Source organism: Lissotriton helveticus, chromosome 11 (genome assembly GCF_964261635.1).
Source record: "Lissotriton helveticus chromosome 11, aLisHel1.1, whole genome shotgun sequence".
Taxonomy (NCBI): domain Eukaryota; kingdom Metazoa; phylum Chordata; class Amphibia; order Caudata; family Salamandridae; genus Lissotriton; species Lissotriton helveticus.
In genome coordinates this window covers 250,492,572-250,519,085 of record NC_136072.1, presented here as the reverse complement: position 1 = coordinate 250,519,085, position 26,514 = coordinate 250,492,572, and positions in this window count along the sequence as shown.

Below are 26,514 nucleotides of genomic sequence, written 5' to 3'. Positions count from 1 at the left end.
TTACAACTAGTTGGCAAATAATAACAAACTCGTGCAGTGAAATGCAGAGCTCTGATTGGCTGCTAATACTTTATCTAGGAAGTGTTGGCAGACATATTTGGACTGGGCACTGCAAAAAGAAGCATTTTAAAAAAAAGCACATTTGGATGCAAATTTGTGGCAACAAGAAACAGGTACTACTCATAGGGGGATGACGTCTTGGATGCTGAGGGTCCTTGAGGGCCAAGAACCCCTACTGTTACCACCATTAAGTCCTACACAGCGGGACTGCTGATTCCTCATTGTAGGTCCTACCAATTTCTCAATCACTCTGCAAAAATGCCTGCTGATGCTCTACTGGTTGGTCCTCTTGGCTGCTGATGGTCGTTGTAGACCAAGAACCCTTTTTGTTAGCACCAGGTAGTCCCACACAGTAGAATTGTTGAGACCTATTTGGAGGCCTTACTCCCTTACCTAACCACTCTGCAAATGCGCATCATGGTATTACTGGTTGGTGGGATGAAGTCCCCTTGGCACTTGCAGTGCAGAGTTTATCACCCACCCCTAAAATAAAAGTGAGAAACTAACAGAAAGAGGCAAAATAAAGGTGAGAAATTGGCAGAAAAAGGCAAACTAGAGGTCAGAAACCAGCAGCAAGTGGCTGAATAAGTGAGTGAATGCATGTGTCAGTACTTGGATGGTTCTGTAGATGTTTTCATCAGTGATGTCATTTGAGATGTCATCAATGATGTCATTAGTGATGTCACTGAACATGCCATAAGTGACATATGTGAGGTCATAAGCAGTGCATTGTGGTGGCTCAAGTTATAGCTCGCTCGGGTAACTATAACTCCTGAATTTCTCTGGTTTTGTATGAGGGAAACATGAGCCTAACTATAATGTCCCTCTAACATTTGTTTTTTTCAGTGAATTTCTGAGGTTTTTAAATTTCATTACCTAACTATAACGTTTCTCTAACCTTTTTTTTCAGTGAATTGCTACGGTTTTTTAAATGTTATTTCCTAACTATAATGAACCCTGTAACCTTTAGTTTTTTTAAGTGAATTACTACTTTTTAGTATTATTTCCTAACTATAACGTCCCTGGAACCTTAGTTTTTTATGAATGGTTCTCTGAGTGGGTTCATGAGTGTCTGAGTTGGTCTATGAGTGGGTGCATGAGCTTCTGACTGGGTGAATGAGTGGGTGCATGAGTGTCTGGCTGGGTCTGTTCATGGGTGTGCACGTGTCTAAGAAGGTCTATGAGGGGGTGCATGAGAACATGAATGGGTCTGTGAGTAGGTGCAAGAGTGTCTGAGCGAGTTTGTGATTTAAGTCAGTGTGTATATGATTGTCTGAGTGGGTCTGTGACTGAATGTGTAAGTGTCTGAGTGGGTCTGCGAGTGGGTGCATAAACTTCTGAGTGGGTGTGTGACTGTCTGAGTGAATCTGTGAATGGGGGCATGAGTCTCTGAGTACATCCTTGAGTGGGTACATGAGTCTCTGAGTGGGTGAGTGAGTCAGTGTGTGAGTGTGTCTAAGTAGGTCAGTGAGTGGGTGCACTACTCTCTGAGTGAGTCTGTGAGTGGGTGTGTGAGTGTCTTAGTTTGTCTGTGAGTGGATGTGTGAATGTCTGAGTGGGTTTAGTGAGTGGGTATGTGAGTCTATGATGGAGTGTACGAGCAGGTGATTGAGTCTCTGATGGGCACTGTGAGTGGGTGCATGAGTCTTTGAGTGTGTGAGCGAGTCAGTGTATGAGTGTGTCTGAGTGGGTATGTAAGTGGGTGCATTACACTCTAAGTGGGTCTGTGCAAGGGTGCATGAGTCTCTGAGTGGGTCTGGGAGTGATATTGTGTGTCTTGGTCTGTGAGTGGGTGGGTGAGTGTCTGTGTGAGTGTCTGAATGGGTCTGGGAGTGGGGATGTGAGTCTCTGATTGAGTGTACTAGTGGGTGCTTGAGTCTCTGATTGGGTCTGTGAGTGGGTGCATGAGTGTTCGAGTGGGTCTGTGAGTAGATGCGTGAGTCTCTCAGTGGGTGTGTGAGTGGGTGAATGAGGGTCTGATTGAGTCTGTGAGTGGTGCATGAGTGTGATAGGGTCTGTGAGTGGGTGTGTAAGAATACAAGTGGGTCTGTGAGTGGGTGCTTAAGCTTCTGAGTGAGTGAGCGAGTGGGTGCATGAGTGTCTGAGTGGGTCTGTGAGTGGATGCATGAGTCTCTGAGGGGGTTTGTGAGTGAGTACATAAGTGTGTAAGTGTTTCTGTGAGTGGGTGCATAACCTTCTGAGTGGGTGAGTGACTGGGTAAGTGACTGTCTGAGTAGGTCCGTGAGTGGGAGAATGAGTCTCTGAGTTAATTTGTGAGTGGGTGCGTGAGTCTATGAGTGGGTCTATGAGTGGGTACATGAGTCTCTGAGTCGGTGAGTGAGTCAGTGCATAGGTGTCTGAATAGGTCTATAAGTAGGCATGTGAGTCTCTGAGTGGATCTGTGACCTAGTGAGCGATTCTGTGTGGGTCTGTGAGGGTCCACAATGCCAACCACATGGGGCAAAATGGTTTGCAGCATTTTGAAGCTGATAAGGGGCCCCTCAGACACCACTGCAGTTGCACCCTAGGGATCTGGGAACCTCTACCCTGACCCCCTTCTATATTATTTAGCCTCAAATTTCATCCCTGGGACACGGTTTTGAAAATGACTGCAGCAACTTTCTACACAGGTTGCGGTCAGCCAATCAAAGTACTGCTCCTGCCATGTGGGTTTGCAAAGCGTCGTGAATGATCCATGTCCCTAGATATACAAATTTGGATTTATTTTAATAACGTTAAAACTACTGGACAGATTTACACCAAATAACAAAAAACGTGATCTGCACAGTAGAAGCTACCTTTCTGCAAACTGAGATGTAATGCCGTCCAGCAGTTCTATTGAATTAATATGGGAAGCACACTTTTTTTTACCCCTCTTTTTCTCAGCCCCCGCATGACTGATGGATCACCCTGAAACTTTAAGTGTGCAATTAGAATCCCAGGGGCAAGTTAAAAACGGCTTTTCTTATGAAAACATCCTTCTAACTATACCTACCTACTGGCAATCGCAATAAGGTAATATATATCTACATATATATCTTACCCCGCAGTGGTTAACACTGTACAGTTATAGTTAGGCCTGCATCTCCTTAACACCTTAGCTGCTATGGAACGTCCAGCTCCAGTGCTGGACGTTCCATTGCGCAGGTGCAGTTCGAACGTTCAACGGCCGACGGCAGCACTACGGAGGTAGTGGTGCCGTTGGCCGTTGGTCATGCGCAGCACCTAAGGTGTTAAGAATAGCATTTTTTGGTTTACTGATAATTTTTGTGAAGATTGTCAAACTTTCCAAAAACGGAGTCTCATCCGCCTCAGCTCTTTCCTGGAAACTTTTCAGGGTGATCCGTTAAGTGGGGGTCGAGAAAAAGTGAGGGTTCCAAAACTTGTTTTCTCCATATGTTTTTCCATGTGAAAATTGAACAGGGATACCACATACACTGCTGACCAGAATTACACCAACTTTGGAAGACAGATACTTCTTGGTCCAGAAAGTGTGCTCTTATTACTTTGTGGTAAATCCATTCCGCAGTTTTTGACAAATTAAGCCTCAATATTTTTGTATATTTCATGTTGCAGAGCATCCATGGAACCAGCAGATTTAGTGATAAGATGTGATTGGCTGTCACCACAACAACAAAGATGCAATGGCAGCAATTTTAGTACTTTGAACTCAGTCCCTAGTCCTGAAAATAAGGATAAAAATACAAATAGCGGTGCAGAGTAGGGATACTCTGCCCCCCTAGGCCCAGTGGGGCAAGCCCATCCTGACTAGAGCCAAAAACAATAAAAAAAACAGTTTTGCAGCAAATTTGTGGTGGATAATCCATTAAAAAAATGTGAGCTAGTGGGCTCGCAATTTTATTTAGTTTTGGGACCTTGCTGTAAAAAAATAGCAAAAGGCTTTGTCCCTCTCTAGCTCAGTGTGGATTGCACTGTACTAATCCCATGCATCAAAACTCTGCTAGAGAAACATACATTTGAGGTGAGCAGATTCAGAGTGTCAGTGGTGTTGTAGGGTGCTCCATATATAGGAGTGTCTCTCCATCTTAACGTGGAACCTACCTAGAGTTCCCTGCTTTTTTTTGCACAATTTGTGTGAACCTCTAAGCCTGAAAGTCACTTTTACTGTGAAATGTGATGTGTTAGAAATTGCTTTCTAGCATTACAGTTTGGCTTGGATGGTATTTTACCAATACAAAGCTATAATACTGTGACTGGAGGGGTGAAAGGCTTTTGTTATTTTTAAGCACGGCATGTTTGGCACTTGATAATCCTATGCTTAAAAACTTTGCTGTACAATGTCAAAAGGCTTGATCACTCTCTAGCTTGGCATGGATGGCACTGTACTAGTCCTATGCTTAAAACTGCTAGAGAAACAGACATTCCAAGTGAGCATACTCAGAGTGTAACTGATGTTACAGCTCCATGCAAAGGAGCTACGTTCCACCTAATCGTTGGAGCTAATCACGTATGAAATCTTGCAGGTGGCACAAGCAGCAAGAAGCACAGAAGAAAGGCAAACAAGAATAAAAAAATGAGCAGTTTGAAATGAGAGATTATTTTCCAAAGATTTATGCATTCACTAAATATTTTGCATGTGCAAAAGATACAAGTGTATTGGAGTTCCTATTGTCGTTCAAAGCTCAGCATCAATGACTTAGTCGTTCATATTGTAATTGTGCGGCAGTCATAGACAACATTAAAAAAATTGTAATATTACATGTCTTAATAAAATGTGTATGTACAGATCAGCGATCACTACACATTTTTCACTTTTCTAAGATATACTAATAGACATGCATAAGGTGTGCAATACGGGCATTCCACATACAAGGAAAATCATGGTTTGCTAAAAGCACAAATCCCTCGTCTCCGATTGATCAACCCTTCTGACACAGGCTCTGCGCTAATGACACTTGCACAATAAGCCATTACTATCAAGAGACTGCGAGAGTGAAGTGAGGTTAATTGTTACTCTGTCATTACTTGAAAAGACGCATTGACTGGCATATCCCATTCCTTCCACTTCACCGAGATATGTTTGCAACATAGATTTTTTAAATATTCTATAATTTGCCTCCTTATGTTTTTTTTCGCTTGCAGTGCTCTTTGAACTCACCACGTTTCCAATAGTTTTTGCATAAATGGAAATAAATATGGTATTATGAAAATAGAGCCCACCAATCCCCTAATTTTTCACAGAAAGTAAACTTGATGAATGTGGATGTAGAATTTAGACCAGATTGGCCCTCAAAAGGGTATTTTTCTTCACTTGGTAGCGCCAGGAACAAATATTAGAACATTGCCATGATCAATGGCTGTGCACCTCGAAATGCAATCCGAGACACGTGTCATCTTTTATGCATCTGATCAGAGAGCATTGAAGCGTGTGAGTGGATAATAGTTTCTAAAAGTGGGAATAAATCCACCGTTATGAGCTGCTCGTAATCTGCAATTACCTAATGAATATGTGTCGTTCTTCCGGCTTCTCCTTGTGCCCTGAATCTTGGGTAAAACTTGTGGTGAAAGGTGGGGGAGGGTAGAGCCTGTAAGTGACCATGGAACGAGTGTCTGTTCTACAATTCTGTACATCTGTTAGTGAGGTTATAAGATGACTCTGTACCAACTAGAAAGCTAATCAGGGAAACTATAGACTAGTCCTGGTTTTCTTCCACAACAGCATGATCTATAGCGTAAGACTAATTAGGTGGCTTGAGCTGAAATCATCTACAGCTCCCAGAAGTCTTTGGAATGTTAAATGCACACTCCAATAATAGGACTTGGGGGTTGCAGGTGCTTTTATTTCCATCTGGGGGCGTGTCATCACCAATATCTGTGCTGTGCTGGCTCAGCACAGAGCGCAGCACCTGTTTTTGCCTCTTCAGTGTCTAAAGTGCATTTATTTAACTCATAAATTCCCAGAATTTTTGCATTAACTGCAAAAAGCACAACTTGGAATTAAGCAGTTGTCTCCCTCTTTTTACGAACTCGTTCTTTAACTCGGGGACATTTTGAAATAAGTATATACTCTAGTACAAACAATAAGTGCTCAGCTCTGCTGCACAGCTATAAATGACTTGACACATGATAGCATAATAAATTAAGTATCCCTTTTTCGTTTCTAATCAGAAGATCAGGCGTCTGCCATCCTTACCTCCTACCCTTGCTCAGTTATATAACTCCGTCATGACTGAATCTGAAATCTTCCTTTTCTTTCAGAGTCTTAACAGTAGTCTTTGTTTAGAAGAAACCAAATGTTGCTACAACCCTTTTAAGTTTCCCACGTCCATCATTGCAACAATTTAGTTTTTTTGCCTTCCTGGAATTTGTATTCTAGTTCCTTCGACTATGGCAGCAGGACTACGAGTCCCAGAGTGCTAAGAAATAACCTGGAATGGAGCGGCTAGTCCCACCTAGACCTATGAAACTTGGCAGATATGCAGGTGTGTTTCAAATGACAAATATTTTCATAGTTTACATTTATTCAACTATTTTCATCCATCACCTCAATTATTTTACATCTGTAGCTCATCGACGCTATGCTCGTACCTTGAATTCTGCGACTTGTCGTCTTGTTTATCTCAGATATAAAAGTACCAGAAGGACTTAAGGGCAAAAGACTGATTACTCTAGCAAGGAGCTAAAAAAAAACTTCTTCTGTCCTACATTGAACTAATTTTAGATAGTTTTCCCCGGGCTCACAGTGCGACAAATTGTAACATGTTTATTTTTGTCATAGCCTCTTACATTAATCCTCTAACTGATGAGGCTTATCCACCCCAGTGGTGAGCCCTTTTTTGGCAATTTGGGGTACTTTGCGCTTAGGCCTCTATAACGTTTTCCCACATAAGCAATACACACTAAATTTGCATCCTTTTCACCCAACTTCATGGGGAATATAAAGCTACCCAGGGCTTGTGGAGTCCCCTTGATGGGACTGAGAAAACAGAGAAAATACAGGCAAATTAGTTTTTTCCCTAAAAAATGGTTAGGAAAGTGCTGCATAAAAACTGGTCTGTTTTTTCCCTGAAAGTCACAATAATGAAAGGTTTGCTGAGCCAAAATCTATTTTTTTTCCAGCTTACAGAAACAAGCAGAGCTGAATAAAAAAAATGTTTCTACAGTTTAGCCATTTTTCTAAAAGGCAGACAGTTTTCACTCATTTTTGTGCTTTCAACCTACTTTCAATTTATTGTAGATACCGCAGTAAAAACCATAGATAACCCCAGGAAGCTATAGATTTCTAAAAAGTAGAGAACATTCAGAATTCAGCAACTTGGTCATTTGTGTAGATCCTTCACAGTTTTCTCAAAGAAACTAACTGTTGAAATAAAAAAACTATTGAAAATTAGCAGGAAAAAACTGCTATTTGTGACCACATTTTCATCTGTAACTAATTACGATGGCCGATGTACAAAACAATATACCATTATGTCCACTGGGCCCTTCTGGTTGCAGGGATATATAAGACTTGAGGTTGTCCAAGAGTCTGAGGTACCCAGATCCAACAACTGAGTGGGACCTTAAATGTTTTTTCATTGTGTAGCATGCATGAATCATTTCACATGGTAAAATATAAAGAGTGCAAAAGGTATGAGGGAAACCCATGTATTTCCAAAATGTACACCAGGGGGCCTATTTACAAGCCTGTGAGTCACTTTTTTCGACACACCAGCAGCGCAGAGTGCAGACCCATATCTACGAGACCATGCAAACCCACTTTGGTTGCTTTTCATGACCTCATAGATATGGAGTAAGACAAAGCAGCGCAAGTTGCTCTGTTTCCTTACTCTGCGTCAAAGAGGCATTCCATGGGGACTGCTGTGGGTATTCCCACGCAACACCCATGGATTTTTACGCATTCCCAGATTTATAAGGACTTGCAAACCTGGGCATGTGTCAAAAGTCTATGCTTTCCCAGGAGAGGCATAATGAAAAGAAATCACTTTTTTTCTCCTCATTGTTTCCTCTTTATGTGTGCTGCATTCTGATGCACATATAAAAGGAGGCTACTACCTCCATTGATTGTGTTTGTGCAGGAAAGTGTCCCTTCCTGCACAAAAACATAATTCCTACAATGCAGACATCCTTGCACCATGCATTAGCACAAGGCAGCCAATGCACTGTATCTCAAAGATATGGCAAATGCCTGCCCTTTTCTATTGATGCAGGGCAGCACAGGAAAGTGGTGGCTTGCTTGTCTGCCCTGCATCAAAAATTTGTATACGAGGCGCCCGATATTTAGTTGTGGAGCAGTGGTTATTTGTAAACCTCTAAATATGGGGTTACCTATACTATCACGTGAGTCAGAAGACTTCCTTTTTGGACACTGGCCTAGGTTTGGAAGCCACAAAAGTAGGGAAACCCAATTGGTAATAGCAAATGTTCTACTGGTCAGTTTTCCCACAGTCTTGAAATAAAAAACGTATCTCACTTGCATTGCTGGTTCTAGCACCTGCAACTTAAAACACCCCAAAACTCAACCCAGAGGCATCATATTTCAACAAACCATGATCCATGCTTTTTGTTTTTTTACAAATGTCGGTTTTGTGGCAGATTTTGTGTGTCACACAGATTAGCCCCCAGCTAGGAAAACCTACCATACCCAAACATTTCTGAAAACTAGACACCAGTGGATGCAGAGTGTGGTGTGACTTGTGTGGCTAAGTAAAGTTATAGGGACCCCGTCTCGAGCAATCAATTTGGGGCCAGGGAGCAGAGGGGAATAACAATCTAACATACAAAAAATAACTCCCCCACGGCCTCTTATTATTTTCACAGGATTTACCTTAAATTGCATGGGCATAACCAATCAATAATCTTACATCATTTTAACTTTTTCCTTTCCTTTCCTTTTTTTATAATGTATAGAATGGTTATTTTCATAAAATTTTTTCCATATTAAAAGCAATTTATTTCTTTACATAATCCATTATAGTCAGAACATCATGATTAAAAAAACATTTTACATTATTCATGCACAAAAGCTAAACCTATAACCAGGTAGAGGACAAAAACACGTACTCCACACTTACTCTCAATCACACAGTCATAGCACTCATATATCTGGACACATTAACATTCCTATTAGTTGTTCTCTCTATTGTCCAGTATTTCTCCACTCTAATCAGTGGGATGTTAAAAGGACTTTGGTCAACGCGTTTCGGTGGAAGGTAAAAGCATTAGAACCACCTTCATCAGGACTCGCCAGATTTACCAGTCTATGTTCTCTCTACCCTGGTAAGGATCTGAAAAGAAAATACCTTAATTATCTTAATGCCCATAGTATTTCTAAAATTACAAAGAAGAACATTGTTTGGACCGCACATCTATATACATCACCTCTAACAAACACATCACCCTTAAGTGCTACCTTATACCCCAAAATAGAGGTGATTCACCCACTATTATACAGGTCACATTCTATAACTTGTATGGCTTTCAACAGGTTTTCTTACCCAGAAGCACTTGCAAACCTCAAATGCTGGCAAACAGTATACATTTTCCTCACAATCATGTGAGGAAAAGTTCTGAAATCTTTGGGGCCACACATTTCCTACCACCCCAAGTTTCCCAATGTCTCTTGATAAAAATGGTACCTCGCTTGCATGGGTGAACCTAACACCTGTGAGAAGAAAGGGCCCAAAATGCAAAATTTGCAAATCAAATGTTTCCTGTCAAAACCATCCCTTTTTTTAGCAATTTGAAAAGCTGTGGATTTTCAGCTGTAGATTACTCGCTTCTAGGGAAATCTACCAGTCACACACATTTATAAAAAACTAGACACCGAGGGAAGTCTAAGGTGTGGTGACAGAAGCCCTTGCAAACCTCACATTTTGTGTAAAAACACACATTTTCTTCTGGAATCCGTGGAAAGTCACACATTTCCTACCCCCATGTCTACCGATAAAAAAAGCACCTCACTTGTTTGGATGGGCCTAGTGCCTAGTGCATATGACTGATAAAGGCCCAAAATGCAATGTGGAGTCATCAAAATTTCCTGTCAAAAAGTGACCTGATTTGACAGTAGAGATGGCTGTGTTTTGTAGAACCAGGCTCATCCTTGACCTAGTAAAACCTACCAAACACAGGCATTTCTGAAAACTAGATGCCTGTGGGAGTCCAGGATGGTATAACTCGTATAGGTCCTGCAATGTTTTCTTTCCCACAATGACCTGCTGAGTGATACGAAATCTGTGTCTCTCTACAGAGTCCATGATTTTCCCGCTATCCTGGCCCATATGAAAAACAACACCAAAAAAAAGAATGTCCTCTCCCCTTGCCATGGGGATGGAGGTGTTTTATTCCGCAGGGCAGCAGAAAGACTGGTGAGGCTTTAAGGGTGAGTGTGTACTTTGATATCAGGATGGACCGGGCCCATCCCAGCATTTTATAAAAATTCTAGTTCTGCCATCCAGTGTGCTTTCTCTCCCTTGGGGGCAAATTGGAAGCTAATCCCTCTGCCTCCAGGGGAGCGCAGAATACAGGTTTGCCCCTTTTTAGTGTGGCACTATAACCCAATATCAGGCTGTGATGCCTGCATCCCTTTCTTTTGTGGGAACCTCCCCATTTGGGACCAACCTATTATCTGCCCCCAGGGGGCAGAACAACACTACTGATCTTTCTGGAACAGGGGTGAGGCTTAACACCAGGGTAGGCCACCCCATTTTTGGCGTGTTTTGATGCCATTTTGAAATCCTTAGAATCTAGTGGGATTTCTGTCCCCTCCCCCCTCCAGGGAGACGGATTTTGGCAAACCACCAGTTTTCCCCCAGGGAGGCAAAAAAGTTGTTGCTCCCATTTTGGTATAAAGTCATGGCAGCCCCCACTGCTATGTTTTTCTTTTTTAATGGTTTTGCTGTTGTCTAGTGGGCATTCTCCCCACCTCAGGGAAGGAAGATTGTGGCAAACCTCCAATTTTCTCCCTGAGGGTGCAGAAAGACTGTTACACCCTTTTTTGGGGTGGGTGCATGGCCATGCCCATTGTGAGCATCTCCCACCATTACTTTTTGCATTATTCCCTGGTGTATCATTGGCTTTCTGCTCCAGTGGGGGCTGCAGTTTGGAGCGAACCTGCAATCTGCTCCCTGTAGGTGCAAAAATACTTTTGCACCCTATTTGGGACAGGGGCACGACCATGCCCATGATTAGCAGCTCCTATGTTTTTATTTTCATTTTCCGGTGTCTAGTGGGCTTTCTGTCTCCTGGGGGGAAAGCTTTGGGTAAACATTCAGTCTGCCCCCAGAGGTGTTGCACAGATTCTGCTCAGAAACAGAACTATGCCTGGGATCACGGGACTCAGCATGGAAGGATACAGTCACCATACCACATCAGTATATATGGTCCAAATCTAGAGTAAGTCATTGTACTTTACCTGCCCACCTAAACTTCCAGAGAGACAGGTAGCTTAGCACCCCAGAACACAACACGCTGAACTCTGTCAGGAGTCACAGTAACAGGTCATCACCTTTCGTTCGCTTACTCACACATGTCCACAATAAAGGGAAAGAGACATGTGGAAAGCTTACAATATTTATAGAAATTAACATGCTCAATCATGCAAAAACTGTGCTGCAATTAGGAGATATATGCAAGCCAATAATGTGATTAGCACAATTAATAAACTGTACAAAATTAAAAGCCCTGTCATGGTGAATGAGAAATCAGCCTAAGCCTACCCTTACTATATAAATATGATATTATACTGAAGATCTCTAAGATAAGTGCTTGACCCATACCTGAGTGTCATAATCAGTTGTTCTACATCTCAGGCTCGTAGCTCGTTTGTCTCTGGACCTTTTCTCTGCAAAGCGTATTTTGCTCTTTTCAAAATTGCAAGTCTAAACTTATATGAAAAGACATGTTTTGTTAGAAAAACAGCAGCTGGATGTCTCTATTATGTATAGGTGTTAGAGTCTGATCACAGAGAAAAACAGGGCACAATGTTTTTTGGCCATGCATGATGTACAGACTGAATCCCAGCAAAAAAAATGTAATAATAAAACATGTGCATCACATTTCTAAAATAACATTGTGGCACAAAAACCAGTGTGCTACTGTGTAACATGTGCAAAGCAAAAGCGGGCTATTATGTGCGTATTTAGGCAAATATAAGGAAAACCTACAGTGGGCCCTTTAGGGAACTCACAACACCCTTTGGTCGGCGCAGGAATACTACGACTAACTAAATAGTAAAAGATAAAAAGGCTTAAGATAAGCAGAATCAAAGCATTGTTCAAAGAAGATTGGATATAAATGCACTAAGATAAAAAAGGATTGGTAAATCACATGTTATGTCAATTTATAAAAAAGTTTCCACATTTATAATGTGTTGGAGATATCCATGATGCTACTTTCAAATTCATAGGCAAGTGAATCCCGAATGGATTCCACATTTGCAGACAATGATAGGTTCACAGCCCAGTTCACAAGTTCCAAAGAACAGACATGATCCTCAGTCTAAGCTGATGCTGAAAAAGCAGCCGGGCAACCCGCATTCATGTTATTAGAGGCAGTATTCAGTGTTCCATCTGCCATCGCACTCATCTCCTCAAGAAGGAGTGGCTCATAGCTCGAATTGTGAAGAAGCCATAGGCCCAAGGGACAACTTTGAAAATGGATCGCTAATGGACTCATCATAAGGTTTATGTCCAAGGGAGCTGGTGTCGGCAGAGCCAGGCAAATATCCAGTGCGCATTCGAAGGAGCACCAGAGGCAGTGAAACACGGGTTGCACGCAGGGAAACCAGGCAGGTTAGATTGACAATGACAAATCAAGGTCCAGTTCCTATAGCATGTGGATTCATAAGAATTGTAGAAGCTGCTAGTGGCAACAAAGAAGCAGTGGAAGGTCCAATGGACTTCCAAACTGAACATACATTACGAAGGAACAAATATAGGACTACAATGCTGCAAATGAGGAATAACAGCAGCAGGGCTTCTCCAAATACACACTAGTGAAAAAAGAATGGCTAAAAGCCGGTAATACTCCGAAGATCTTCTAACAGAGTAGAGAGGCAACTGCACAAATTCATAGGTAAAAGCAATGTGCTAAGCAATCAACAAAATAGAAGATTGCGAGAGATCTTTTCATGATCTGTGATTTCTTTTTATTCTCGTAATTTCTTCATTCACAGTCTTCTGAATGAGGACAACAGTTCTGCACAGCCAACACATTTGACCCAGCTATGACCTTCTTCAGGGTCAGCCAACTCCTATGTTCATTCTCAGTTTTCGAAAGGAACTTTTGTTCTGCAATCAGTCCTGGTTCATATGTCAATTAATTGCATATTTTTTCTAAGGGTCCCATATGACAAGTGTGGTGTTACCTACGGTTTCGTATTGCCAAATGCACTGAGTATGTTGCTGCATCTGGGGCCGTGTTCTGCCATTCAAACTTGTCTCCACGCAAATTTAGCTTCTTCCTAACTTGGTCAGCTCCAAAGATTGTTTGCATTGAACTGAGCAAGTCAGAACCAACAATAAAAAAAAATGGGCAAGGCTGGCCATATTGGATGCATTAATCATACGGTGAATTACTTTGCATGAATGTAATGGGAGGTTTGTGTTCAACAAGGACTTTATATCACTGGATGTCCTTGCAACTTGTAATTCAAACATTTAGGCTACTACCTTTTGAAACCATAGAGCTTTGAATCTGCTTTGCTCACTGAAATATGCTTTCAATGTTGGAATGGAAGGCCACAATGAGCTATCTATGACCCCTTTCATGAGGGTAAAAAGGACATTATTACAATAAGTGATGAGCTGGGAAAAGGAAAAAAAATGTAGGGTATCCCAGCTTAGATTCCACAGCAGTCCTGATCACTAAGTATTAAATAACTTCCATTTGAGAGAACTGTAGCAAATGGGAGTATTGCGAGGGATATTCTTTTTAGATAGCAGGCCAAATTAGCTAAAATGCGCTATGGATGCTCATGTGTTTGCAAATGAGTGAATGTCCAACAGAAGAGTTGCATTCCTCTCCACTAAGGCAGACCTCCTTATTGGCATAGTCACAACGATACAATAATGGGAGTGACCATAAATTATGAATGAAGCTGCCTCCTAGGGGTTCATAGCTACCTACTGGGAACTGTTTCATGCAAGCTCTGATTTGAAATGTTGTATTTGGCAAAGATGTTACGTTGAGTATCAACCAAACAGCAGAAGGCATTTTGGCTGTTGTAAATGGGAGCTGTTCTAACTTCTCTAGATGCAACATTGTGTACGAGTAATCCTTTTTTTGCCATCAGTTGTTGTTTGCATGTCAAATTAAAGGGCAAAAACAGGTTACTGAATTTAGATGACACCAGTGTACACGCCCATTTTTGAGGGTTTATAAAGTCCAGCTGAACTGCATAATAGATCTAAGCTGACTTTGCCCATAAAACAATGTTGACACACCACTTTGCACAATATCAATAACAGATGACACAATGGTATTCAAATTGTACTTACGAGAAGACAGCGTATTAATGCTATCAACGACAGAAAGCGATTTATCCAGATTATTTTGATCAATTTGTCTTCAGCATGCCGTAGCTTCTATTTGTGTCTCTTTCCAAATTTCATTATAGGAAGCATAAATAAATCTTTTAGAACGTGTGTAATTTGAGCCTAATAAAAAATCAGACAAATCCATATGTTTGGACAGAAGAGAAAGATGTTGTTTAACTGCAGTCAGTGTAGAATGTTACAACCATTGTTGACACAATTTTCCCAGTGAATATGTGGGAACGATACCTGAATGTTGGGAGTGGGAGTAACAGGGGTTGGGCCTGCTTGCCTTAAACCCTGGTGTGGAATTCAGAAAATGAGGATGACAGTCATTTGTGTCTACTGGCCACAATACCCACCCATGAGGATTAGAAAATGTGGAATTAAGTGTGCAATTCTGCAACATACTATGCAGTTGTTCTTCAATGTAATTTGTCATATATATTGCCAATTTTCAAAATGGGCGTTCGAGGGAATATTTGGTATGTTCATGTTTTACTTTTCACCAGTCCCAGACATGTAGTCTGCTGGACTGTATCATTCAGAAAGATTGTTTGTGTTGGAATTAAACACGCACATAATAATGTTTCCGTCCCCTGTACTTGCGAAGGTTTGGTACCCCAAATCGTGTTCATGTCAGTTGTGTCTTTCCAATAATCATAACCCCTGATTACTAATTGTGTGACAAATTAAGCAGTATGGATAAGCTTGGTTTGTGTAAGTATTTTATTCTTTGGAGAAATAGGGACTAACTTAAAGTAATATGCTGTCGGGTCTGATATATCATACCCTGAAAAATAGGTTTCTGTTTATGTATGTTAGAAGTCCCTTGCGGGGAAGTGGGGCAATATTGCCATTGATTGTAAATAAAAATGGGGTGCTGAACAGTAGCAATGCAGATAATGATGTCTGAAAATACGATAACAAAACATTTCTTCATAATTAGCAGAATTCTTCTACAAATCCTCTGACTCAAAAAACAGTATACTATTCCAGCTCAGAGAGCATGGAGTTCACAGTTTCAACATCCCAATCATCTGAATGTTACCCAGGTACTATTAAATCACCCATATAAACCCTAATCACAAATGGTATCTGTAGGATCTCCATAAGACCGAATATATTGAAGGAACTTTATTCCAAACAATTCCATCAGTCACTGGAACAGCTGTAATGTTCACGAGGAACTAGTCTCTTTTTAGTTTATGTGAAGATGAGTGTGGTGCCAATACCCATCTACCAGTTCTATGACAGGTCATTAATCAATAAGAAAAAAACAATCACAAATCCAACCCACAAAAATAGAAAAACCGAGGAAAGTGTAATTCAAACATATATCCATGGTAAGACCAGATAAGTGTGTTTTAGCTATGAAATAAAAACACAGATCCTTGACCGAGGAGAGTCAAAAGAAATAATCTCGATCTATATAATACCCAGAATCCGTTAGTGGAAAAACTGGTGAATCAGTTACTGCAGCCGGACTAGAAGAATCCAGAGGGAGTGAATCCAAAGCAGATCGACCTGTATACACAACATCTGTTGTAGAAAACGAGGAGTAACTACAGTACTCACGTTGTTGGATGCAGGGACTAACTGTAGTGCATTCTCCACCCCACTCCCAGCTGAAGAGAAACAGCTTTAGTGTTAGTCACTAGCTGCAGAGGAATTTCTGGAGACTCCTCGTGGCCTAGTGTTGAGGATCGGCCACATGATGTAGTTTGACATGATCAATGGAGACAAATTGATTATCTTAAGAACAGGGCAGCAGTGGCAGGATAAAGTTCTTGAACCTTGAATGTCAAGGACTGGCACCAGCACTCGGTATGAAGGACCAAACTCCTTTTTCACTGATACTTTCTCCCACACAAGATCACCAATTTTGGGAATCCAACCAGAAGGTGCTGTTTTTTCTTCAATTCTTGCAGAGACAGACGCTTTCAATTGCTCATTGGAATTGGTGTTACAGACGACTTGTAGATCCTATAAGACAGCATAAGGATTATCCACGTCAAAGGGCATGGCTGCCGCCACAATGTCCGGACCGTCAAGGTCTGGAATGTACATTGTTTTGTCAAAGAAGACTTTGACCACTCAAAAATGTTTTGGTGTGGTTATTTAATGCCTTCTGAACCCCATAAAGGTAATGAATCCAACTACACCCTGTCCCTAATACTCTAACTGTTAAGTACTGCTTTCAGTCACAGTTCATACTTTCCACAACAGAATTGCCTCCAGGCTAATATGGACAAGAATAATGTACCCGTACACCCAGGGAAGCCATAGAAACCCACAAGCTAAAGAAGTAAAGGCCGGCCCCTGGTCCAAGTGGAGTGTACAGCATGAATGCGTTCTGATAAAGACTTGCATGTCTTTAATAATAGAGCTTCAGCCAAGTGCTGTGGTCAAACCCAGAGGAACCTGGGGCATGAATCAACTGCAAATAAAATAAATGGGAATGCAGTATCTGAAATCAGCGGATCACAATGGTCCAGGTAAACATAGCAGAAATACTTCTTAGAAATCAACAGGTGTGTCTGCCGTGGATGAGCTATGGTGGAAGCCTTAATTTTTGGACAAATGTCACAACACAGGACATATTTTTTGGCCTGTTGGTACAAACTGTGCCACAAATAACGTTTCTGTAACAGTGAAAAAGTGGTCACCCCAACAGCATGTGCAGAAGCAACACCTTCATGCACAGTTATCACTAAAGCTAGCCTGCTGCCCCGGTTGGGTATCAGGTGATGACCAACACCTGGAATAGTTACAAAGAGAATATTGTGAATACTCAAGTGATAGGAATATTTAGAAGAAAAAGCCTTTAGGTAAATGTTTGCCATCTTTATTCACATTAACAGCAGCCACGATATCTCTATCTGTCCTCATTTTAGGACATGTAATGCAAGTAGCAGTAGCAGTCACAACTGCAGATTTGGCAGCTTCATCTGCCAGAGAATCCACTACGTTGTATGCTCCCAGAAGCTGATGACTCCAGGTATGTATAACAGGAGCCCTTGGGAATCTGTCTTTGAGGTTTGTCACTTTAACCCAGAGTGTTTTTTGCTTAATTCTGCTTCCTTTAGAATCTTTTAATCCATTCTGTATCCTGTAATGTAAATTATCATTAAAAGATTGCACACAGTAATAAGAATCACACAAAATAAGTGCAGGGAATTCAGGATCTGTATGTTCAAGTGCAAGAAGCAAAACGTAAAGTTCAGCCAGCTTCGCAGTGCTGTCCTCCAGGGACTGGGTGCGAGTTTTTTTGTGGTTGGAAGTAGTGGTCCAACATCACTCCAACAATGGTTTGTTTATGAACCAATAGCAGGTGTGGCGGAGCTATCAGTTTAAGCAATGCATTTAAACTGTTCTAGCGGTCAGACAGAAATAGGCATGGGAAAGACTTGCTAATAATGGAGGAATTCTTGAGTCTGTAAAGACAGATTGAAGATAAAGTTTACATAAATAGCTGTTAAGGGTTTCGCCCACTGTATCCATCTAGAAAGCTGGGATTTAGCGTTGGGAATGCCAGCCTTTGTGCAGTCTCGAAGGCTGACACAGGAGTAACAACAATGATATGTTTCCCTTGTGCAAGTGGCTGTTCTTCAATGATAGCCATCTGCACAGCAGACAGTATTTTTTCAGTGGAAGCAAAATTCATATCTGCACTTCAATATAAATGCTATTTACATGCCATCTGCACTGTTTCACCTTCATTAAAAGTGATATAAGTAAACCAATTGCACCCGGTAAAACACATATGACTAGGTTAGTGGTATTCACACGTGTATATAAGTGACTTGTGGCAAGTAAGTCAAATTGAAGGGATCTGAATATGTCAGTATGCTCTGATGCTAAAAGTGAAGTGGAAAATCAGGATTAATCAATTCTTAAAGCGATTTTACACATTGTGCATAGTCAGGAATGTATGTTCTGTCGAAATTGAGAAATCCTACTAAGAACTGTAATTTCGTTAATGAATTTGGAGGTCGCACTTGTGAACACTTCTCCAAAAAATGAGATGCACGACTCTTCCGTTCAGGTGTAAATTCATATCCAAGAAAAAGGACACTTAGAAAAGCTACATTAGATCGAACTTAACGCCAAGAGCAGCAAATCTCAATATAATGCAATCTACTATGGCCGAATGTGGGTTTAAATCATCGTCCGTAGGTTAGATATCATCTGCATAGGACAACATATCTGGGTCTAAATAATGTAGAATTGACACAATGCAAGCAACAAAAAGCCCAGGGCTATTCTTATAGCCCATAGGGAGCCTTGCATAATTTATCTGAAATTCAAGTGTGGAAAAGTCTGTCCAATATCAGCTTTTAAGCACTAGATTATGACTGAAAAGACCATTAGAAATAGCCAAGGTTTTTACGGACAATATTGTTAATAAGTGTCATACTATGTGTATTCTGTATTGCAAAAGTGCGTCTATGACTGTTTAAAGGTTAATGGTCTAAGACTATACTATATGAATGGTCCGGTTTTAGAACCGGAAAGAGGGGATCGTTCCTTTGAGAGAAGCAGGGTTCAATTACTCCCTGATTGGGAGAGCATTTCTCTAACACGTGCCTTAGCATCCCATTTGATAGGGTTTTGCGGTTGCACTTGCAGGATGGAACTAATTGGTATAATATGATAAGGAAAATCCTTATACCAGCCGACATGGTGGCAATATAATGCATGGGCCGATTCAGCCGCATAAGCTTGCAGAACTTGATCAGGAACAAGCACTGAAAAAGAAGGAAGTATTACATCTTCACCTCGTGGGGATGTCTGTGCCAAGTACGAGGGCAGTCAACCTCCGCTAAAAGGATATCATAAGACAAGGTTAAATTTTCCCAGAAAATAGCTTTAATGGTGCACTCTATGTTATCCTCCATTTGGCTATCGAGATCATATAATCGATCCAGAGGAGTTACGCTCCTGTCTGGGGTTCCAACTGTGATAAATGTGTCAGTAGCTTTCGCTACCAGAAACTCCTGGAGATTCTGGAAGTCTATGGTGGAATAAATTATATTAACACATGCATACATTTACAACGCAGTTTTTTACAACGTTGTTTTTATATCGCAATTATCATTACATCACATGATTTTACAATGCATGCCATTACAACGCATTTTTTAAACCTACCATTACAACGCATACCATTACAACGCATAATACTTTTAGAGCAACAGAAGGGTAAGTGTTGGATAGTGTAGTGGTAAAAATTACTATTCCAACTCCAGTGAGTGCAACAGTAGGGAAAGTGTTGGATAGTATAGGGATAAAAATCTACCCCAAAACCCATACCCACCCTAAAACTAAAAAATCTCCATTACTTACCATATAATGTGTTGTAATGGCATGCGTTGTAATGGTATGCATTGTAATGGCATGTGTTGTTGTGACATGCATTGTAATGGCATGTGATGTAAAGGCAGTCACATTGGAACAGTTGTGTTGTAAAAGCAGTGAGATGTAATGTCTGCATTGTAATGGATGTTTCCCCTATAGTGACTTCTGCCGTGCTGTCGAGGAGAGTCACAGCCCAACTTCGTTCAGGAGGAGCGCTCTCATTGTCTGTGGAATATTTAGTGGTATTGGCTGCTACTTTCTTTTTCTGAAAGGTGGCTTTATATTGAGCAGGTCTTTCTACCTTCTTCATCTTCATGTCAGACGAGTATTGTGTGTCCGGCCGGATGTACTCTTCTTGTCTGCAATAAGATCACCCTCAACTGTTGCACTGCTTGTCAGATGATTCCAGAAAGGAATGAGGAGAACATGTTTCAGTGACCTGATACCTGTCTAGTGTCTTGATTTTAGCACAATCACAAAAATCATAGTGCCTCTGAGAGTACGCCGGGGGTGGAGAACCTCCACTAGGCTTACCTTTCTGTGGTTGTTTAGATTTATTCCATGCTTTTTTAACAAACTCATGGCTCTTTAATTACATATATATTACCACTAAGGTAGGCCCTAGGTAGCCCTAAGGGCAGGGTGCTATTTAAGTAAAAGGTAGGACACGTCCTGGTAGTGACAAACAGGCCAACCCTACTCATAGTTTGGCATTGGTAATTCCTTAATACATTTTTAAGCTGTAATTCCTGATCAAAGAGGAGTAGCTTTTTCATGCTTCATATGTTTTGAATGGTATTGATACATCCTACTTGCTGGTGAAGCTGGATTTAACATTACTATTTTAGAAATGTTACTTTTAGAAAAGGGGACGATTCTCTGCACTGGCTGCTCTCTGTGCCTAACACCCTTGTCATCTGGGTGGGTGACAGCTGCACTCTGTGCATTCCTTCTAGACAGCCACAACACAGGAGGGATAAGTGTGTATGTGTACCCATCTACATGCATCTGAATTCTGAGGGCCTTGCCTGGACAGGGTGGAAGGGAGGGGCTTACACTTCACTTGAATAGGTACTGTCCTGTCCTCACATAACGGGCTGATTTACCTCCCCATAGATAGCATGGAAGACAGAACTGGGTTGAATGGGGAGCCTGTGAACTTCAGGGAGCTGCTCTGAAGGCACCCCAAAATCAAAGGCACTTTTGGGTATAAGTACTCGGTTTCTGACCCCCTAAAATCAGACACTACTAGACTTGTAAATTAAGCTCTGCACAGAGGGTAAAACTGTCGGTGCTCCAACTTGAGGTTAATCAGGGTGGGCTTGCACTTCCCCAAGTCCGTACAAATTATGAAGTAGCCTTCCTAGATATAATAGTCTGTTTAATTGATTGTAGGGGATTGGTTGATAGTTTATTTTTTGATAAAATGGTGCAGGAAGCCGGATCTCAGATTCCGGTCTTCTTAAAAACAGCTAAATTCCCCAAAAAAACAAAGTATTCAACTTTGCAGGAATATTTTACTAGACTTCAGACTTTATATTCCAAGCAGGTTTATTTCACAGGGTATTACTACTTAAAGCATACAGAATGTAAAAGATTGGGCCTCCAAATCCAGAGCAGTCATCTAAGGCTCTGGAACGCCAATGGTTTTAAAGTGCTGGGTCATTTTATAGTGGGTGGCAGATGTATCACTTGGCAAGAGGTCCAAGGTAGGTGTGGAGACCAGAGTAAGCTTTTTTTCTGTGGATACATTCAGATTTCACATCTATTAAATAAGTGCTGTCTTTATCTAGTTCTGGCCCAACTCTGCTTATGGTGGCTCTATTTAGAAAAAAGTTAAGTGGTTGGTAAATTGGTATCACCTTCTACGGTCCCAAGGGGGTCAATGGTGGTTAATAAATTCCTGGAAAAAGTGACCCAGGAGACACAATGTATGTTCTCAAACCGGGACTTGCAACTCATTTCACAACTCGGCACAACTCGGCAGCAAGGTCTTAAGAGCGGCCAATTTTAAAAGAATGGCTTTTTTGTCACCCTGGATGGCGTACTTTACCTCCAAAGCTCTTCATAAGATGCATCCAGAATTAGAGAATAGATGTTTTTGCTGCCAGTTAGCAGGCAAGATAGGCTGGCTCCACACTTGTTTTACCTGCCCAAACCTAGGAAAATGTTGGGAAAGAATCTTCACTGCTCTAAGCCGTAGGTTACAGAAAATACTGGATCCTGATGCAAGTGTAGCACTCTGTGGTACCATTAATCAGAGACAAACTTTAGCAACTTCGAAAGGGGAGGAGACATTTATAGTAATTGCTTCCCTTGTTGCGCTTTCTCTGATACTACAGAACTGGAGGTCCTCCAGGGCACCCACCTATTCGGAGTGGTTTAATAAAATGATACCAACAGGGAAATTTGAAGAAGCTTCTGCTAAGAGAGTAGGTGCTATTAAAAGATTTACCACTGTATGGAAATATATGGAGCTGCTAGAAATTATCTAGTAAAGGGGCTTTAAGGCAATGCCAAGTTTTTATCAGTATAAATGCACTTTATGGGGTTAAACCGGACTACTATTAGGGATTGAAAACACTGCATTTATTGAATTATAATTGGTTACACTTTAGTAAGTTTGTGTTGAAGATTCAGTCTCAGCACCATATAGAGATGGTGAATTGGCACGTTGCACTCTAGGGAAAGGCATATTCAAAGAAGGCTATGTTAAGAGAGTCGCTGCCATAGAAGATACACTAATGCATCAAAATAAATGGGGTGCCAATGTATTTTATCGGCTCTATTGGATTCTAAAGCACTTCACTTTGTAGTAGTTGATGGATGATGGAACTTTTGTATTAAGATTGTGTTTAACACAGTGATGTACATTTATCAAATTGATTGCATTAATTCTTGGTTTTATCAATGTTTCTGCTGAATAAAAATAAAATAAAAGATGCTTAATAGCTGTGTTTCGAGGAGCTTCCGGGTGGAAAGGTGTACCAGACAGGGATGCCCGCTGTTGCCTATGTCCTTTGCAGTGGCGATAGAGGCACTAACGGCATATGTGCGTACAGAGACACAGACCTATGGATGGTCGGGAGGCAGAGGTTTGGAGGAGTGTATTTCATTTTATGCAGATGATATCCTGCTGTATGTCATGGACACAATCACGGAAAATCTCTTGTATTCCGTGAGAGAAGGGAGCCAAGTGGAATGCAGCCTTTACCACTTCGGATGGAGTCAAATAGCTTCAAATTTTTGGGTATTTGGATCACAAGGGGCATAGCCTCTCACTATAAGGCAAACCTGTCGCACATGTTCAAAAGACAGGAGAGGGAAGCATGATACTGGCATACATTGCTGCTTCCTATTATGGGTAGAGCTGCCATGTTGCCGATGATTGCGCTGCCTCTGCTTTAATATACTCTCTAGAATTGCCAACACAATGTCCCGAAGCTCTATTTACTAAGGTGAACGCATTGGTAAGAATGCTACTGTAGGGCTTGGGGTTGTCCCTGGATTGCGATGAAGGTTCTTGAGTGACCTATATATGACAGGGACATAGCTCCTCTGAACATATGAAACTATTATAAAGCAGCGCAGGTCAGCGTGGTCAATGACTGAGCATGTACAGACCAGGATGATCTTGCTGTTCTGTGTAGACAGGCAGGGAATGGTGACAGAAGTTATCGTCATGCACTCTATGGAAGAAGTTAGATCCTTGAGTGGGGCCAGCGATGAAGATAATGACTGAGACCTGGACAGACTGCACAGGGAGATGCGGTAGGAAAAAAGACTGACCCCCAAAACACCTCTGTGGGAGGGGACTAGGTTAAAACCAGTAACTGCCCTTTGGGGCTTTCGTGGCTGGGATCATATTGACCTCTTCACACTAGCAGTTGTCTGGGATGCCAATGGTGTCATTCAATTTGATTAGCTTCAGAAATAATATCAGATGCCAGCAGAGCAGTGGCTGAGGGACGGACAATTAAAGCACGCACTTCAGGGGTGCATATCATGAGAAATTGAAAAACAATAGACAATTCTCTCCTGAAGTGAGACTATTGGTCAGTCAAATCAGTGAGAAACTTATCTCATTGACATTTGGCACACTAATGAGGAAGACATTGGGTCCCCTCACGTGAACGCAGGACAGAGGGGAACTGGACTTAGGGGAGATGGACGATTACGACTGGCAGATGGCACATGGATTCCCTGTAGAAGTTGTGATCAAGACAAACTACTGATTGGCCCAACTCAAAATAGTGAAGAGGGCCTGCTACAAGGGTATTACTTCACAAAATAGGGAGGCGAAATGCACTGTGCCTACAAGGCTACAGGTTGGAAGTTACGCTACTGCACACATTGTGGAGTTGCTCACAATTGCTATCATTTTGGGGGGCAATGGGTAAGTCATAGGGGCAGGCAATGGGGATGCGCCTGGATTTACATCGCAAGCCCAGGCTAATGGAGATATGGGGTCCCGCGGATCTGACACGGTATCAGAAGATCCTGGTAACATAGGCTGTTTGGTGGCACAAATGGGGGGACAGGTCACCCCCACCGGTTTTTGGACTGGAAGGGGGGCATGGAAATGTATAAAATGATGGAAAAGAGAGATCTACAAAGGAAGGAGATGTCAGTAAGAGTGTTAGAAAATATGGGGCGCATGGAGCAAACTGAGACAGTAACGAAGGATGAGGGTGACATGCTGGCTATAGCGTAACAGGCAAGACATGGGTCCACTATAAATACTATGAGAGAAATGAGGGTGGAGTGGCATGGAAGATTCAATGTGGGGTGTAGAGTAATTAAGTGTTTGTATTGTTCAGTGAAAATCTAATAAAATAAAAAAGTTCAATGAAAAATATATAGGAAAAGAGTGCCACAACCAGCTAAACATTTGTGCTCTGAACAACGAAAGACGTACGGGATTGGTCATGGAAGGAGGTAAGCAGACAGGGTAAGGGTATCTCCACACAAGGGCAATCAAACCTGAAAATGGGAGAAAATAGAATTTTAAAAAAATGTAAAAATGAAAAAAAAACTGAAGACAAATAAATTATTGAAGTTGAAAGTACTTATTTAAAAAGTAATAGAAATGAAACTAATAACATAACAATTAGAACTCTTACTTGAGCCATATACTTATGTGGTTGTCCCAAGTAACTGTTTATGTCTGCTGGTGTTCTTGGTGTTACATGCCCTCAATGTATATTGTAGGATGTCTACCTTTGTTTGTATGGCAGCCAATTTGTAGTGGAGTTATCTTTGTGCTTTTCAAAATGTATTACTGTCCAAACTAAATTTCTTTCGACAAAGTGATGAAATGTAGTTTTGTTATCCAAAATACACTACCGCTTAATATGTTGTAACAAAATTATGTTTTGGCAGATTTGGAAACAAAAAAAACAGTAAAACCAGGAGCCTCATATATGTTTTGTCTTTCCTGTTTTCAATTTCTATTTTTGGTAAATTCTGGCGAGGTTTTTTCAGTGTTTTCCTGTGATTTCAAAACCATAAAAAAAAGCTGTGGAAATTAATGGGTGCACACTTTTTGCACTATTAAAAACAACATAAACAGTGTTTTTCCTTTTTTTATGGAATGCTTTGCTTTCATTATTGCTTGCTTTCTGCACTGATAGTGCATGGTATATAGAGAGTGTACATACAGCGTATCTAAGGTCGAAATACATTTTTACAAATCAAACTTATTGTAGTATACCATACAATACTTCTTCAGTGTGTCTTTGGTCATGCACGCTTGCTTTAAAACTTTTATCTGTGAAAAGGCCCTCTCAACATTGGTACGTGAGACTGGCAACGCCAAAACAACCACTACACACATTTGTAACTCAGGCCACTTACTTTGTTTTCCATGTCAATACTGGTGCACTTCAAGTTTACAGTTCTCTAGGACAGGTTCTGCAACATTTGGATTGAACTGGGTGCATATGCCCTGAGAGTTATTGTACCTTTCAAAGTCCAGAGAAAATTCCCCTTTATGGAAGGGATCTATAAATTGTGCACAGTACCACATTGACGCTTCATTGACTTCCAATGCCAGTTTGGGGAAGGGACATTTCTATGCATCACTGCAAGCCATTTCTCGTGCATTGTAAAATAAAATTTCCCCAATTGCTCCTAAACATGTCTCTGTTTACCAAGTGGCAAGCATGCTAACATGGAGCATGTTGGAGTCCCAAAGTCGCTGAAACTATCGCCCATCCTACTCTCTTTTTTTTAATAATTTTTTTATTGAGTTTTTTGGGCAGTGGTAAATTGCATATATTATACAGCTTATATAGCGTACAGTACATATAACAAAAGAAGGCACAATTATTCATAACAATAAGACTACAGAAAGAAGAAACACCCTAAAGGAAGAAAAAGAAAAAGAAAAACTAACCAGAATACTCATATCCAAGTTGCGATCGGTGACCATAATTTTTGGCCAAAGATCTTCCTTTTCCGACCCTTAAATTTGTAAACGGCATTCTCCAGCCTATAAATATTTAATAGTTTAGATTGCCAATGACAAAACGTTGGCGAATCCGTGTCAAGCCAGCGGGAGGTTATGCAAGATCGTAATACTGCCATTGCAATAAAT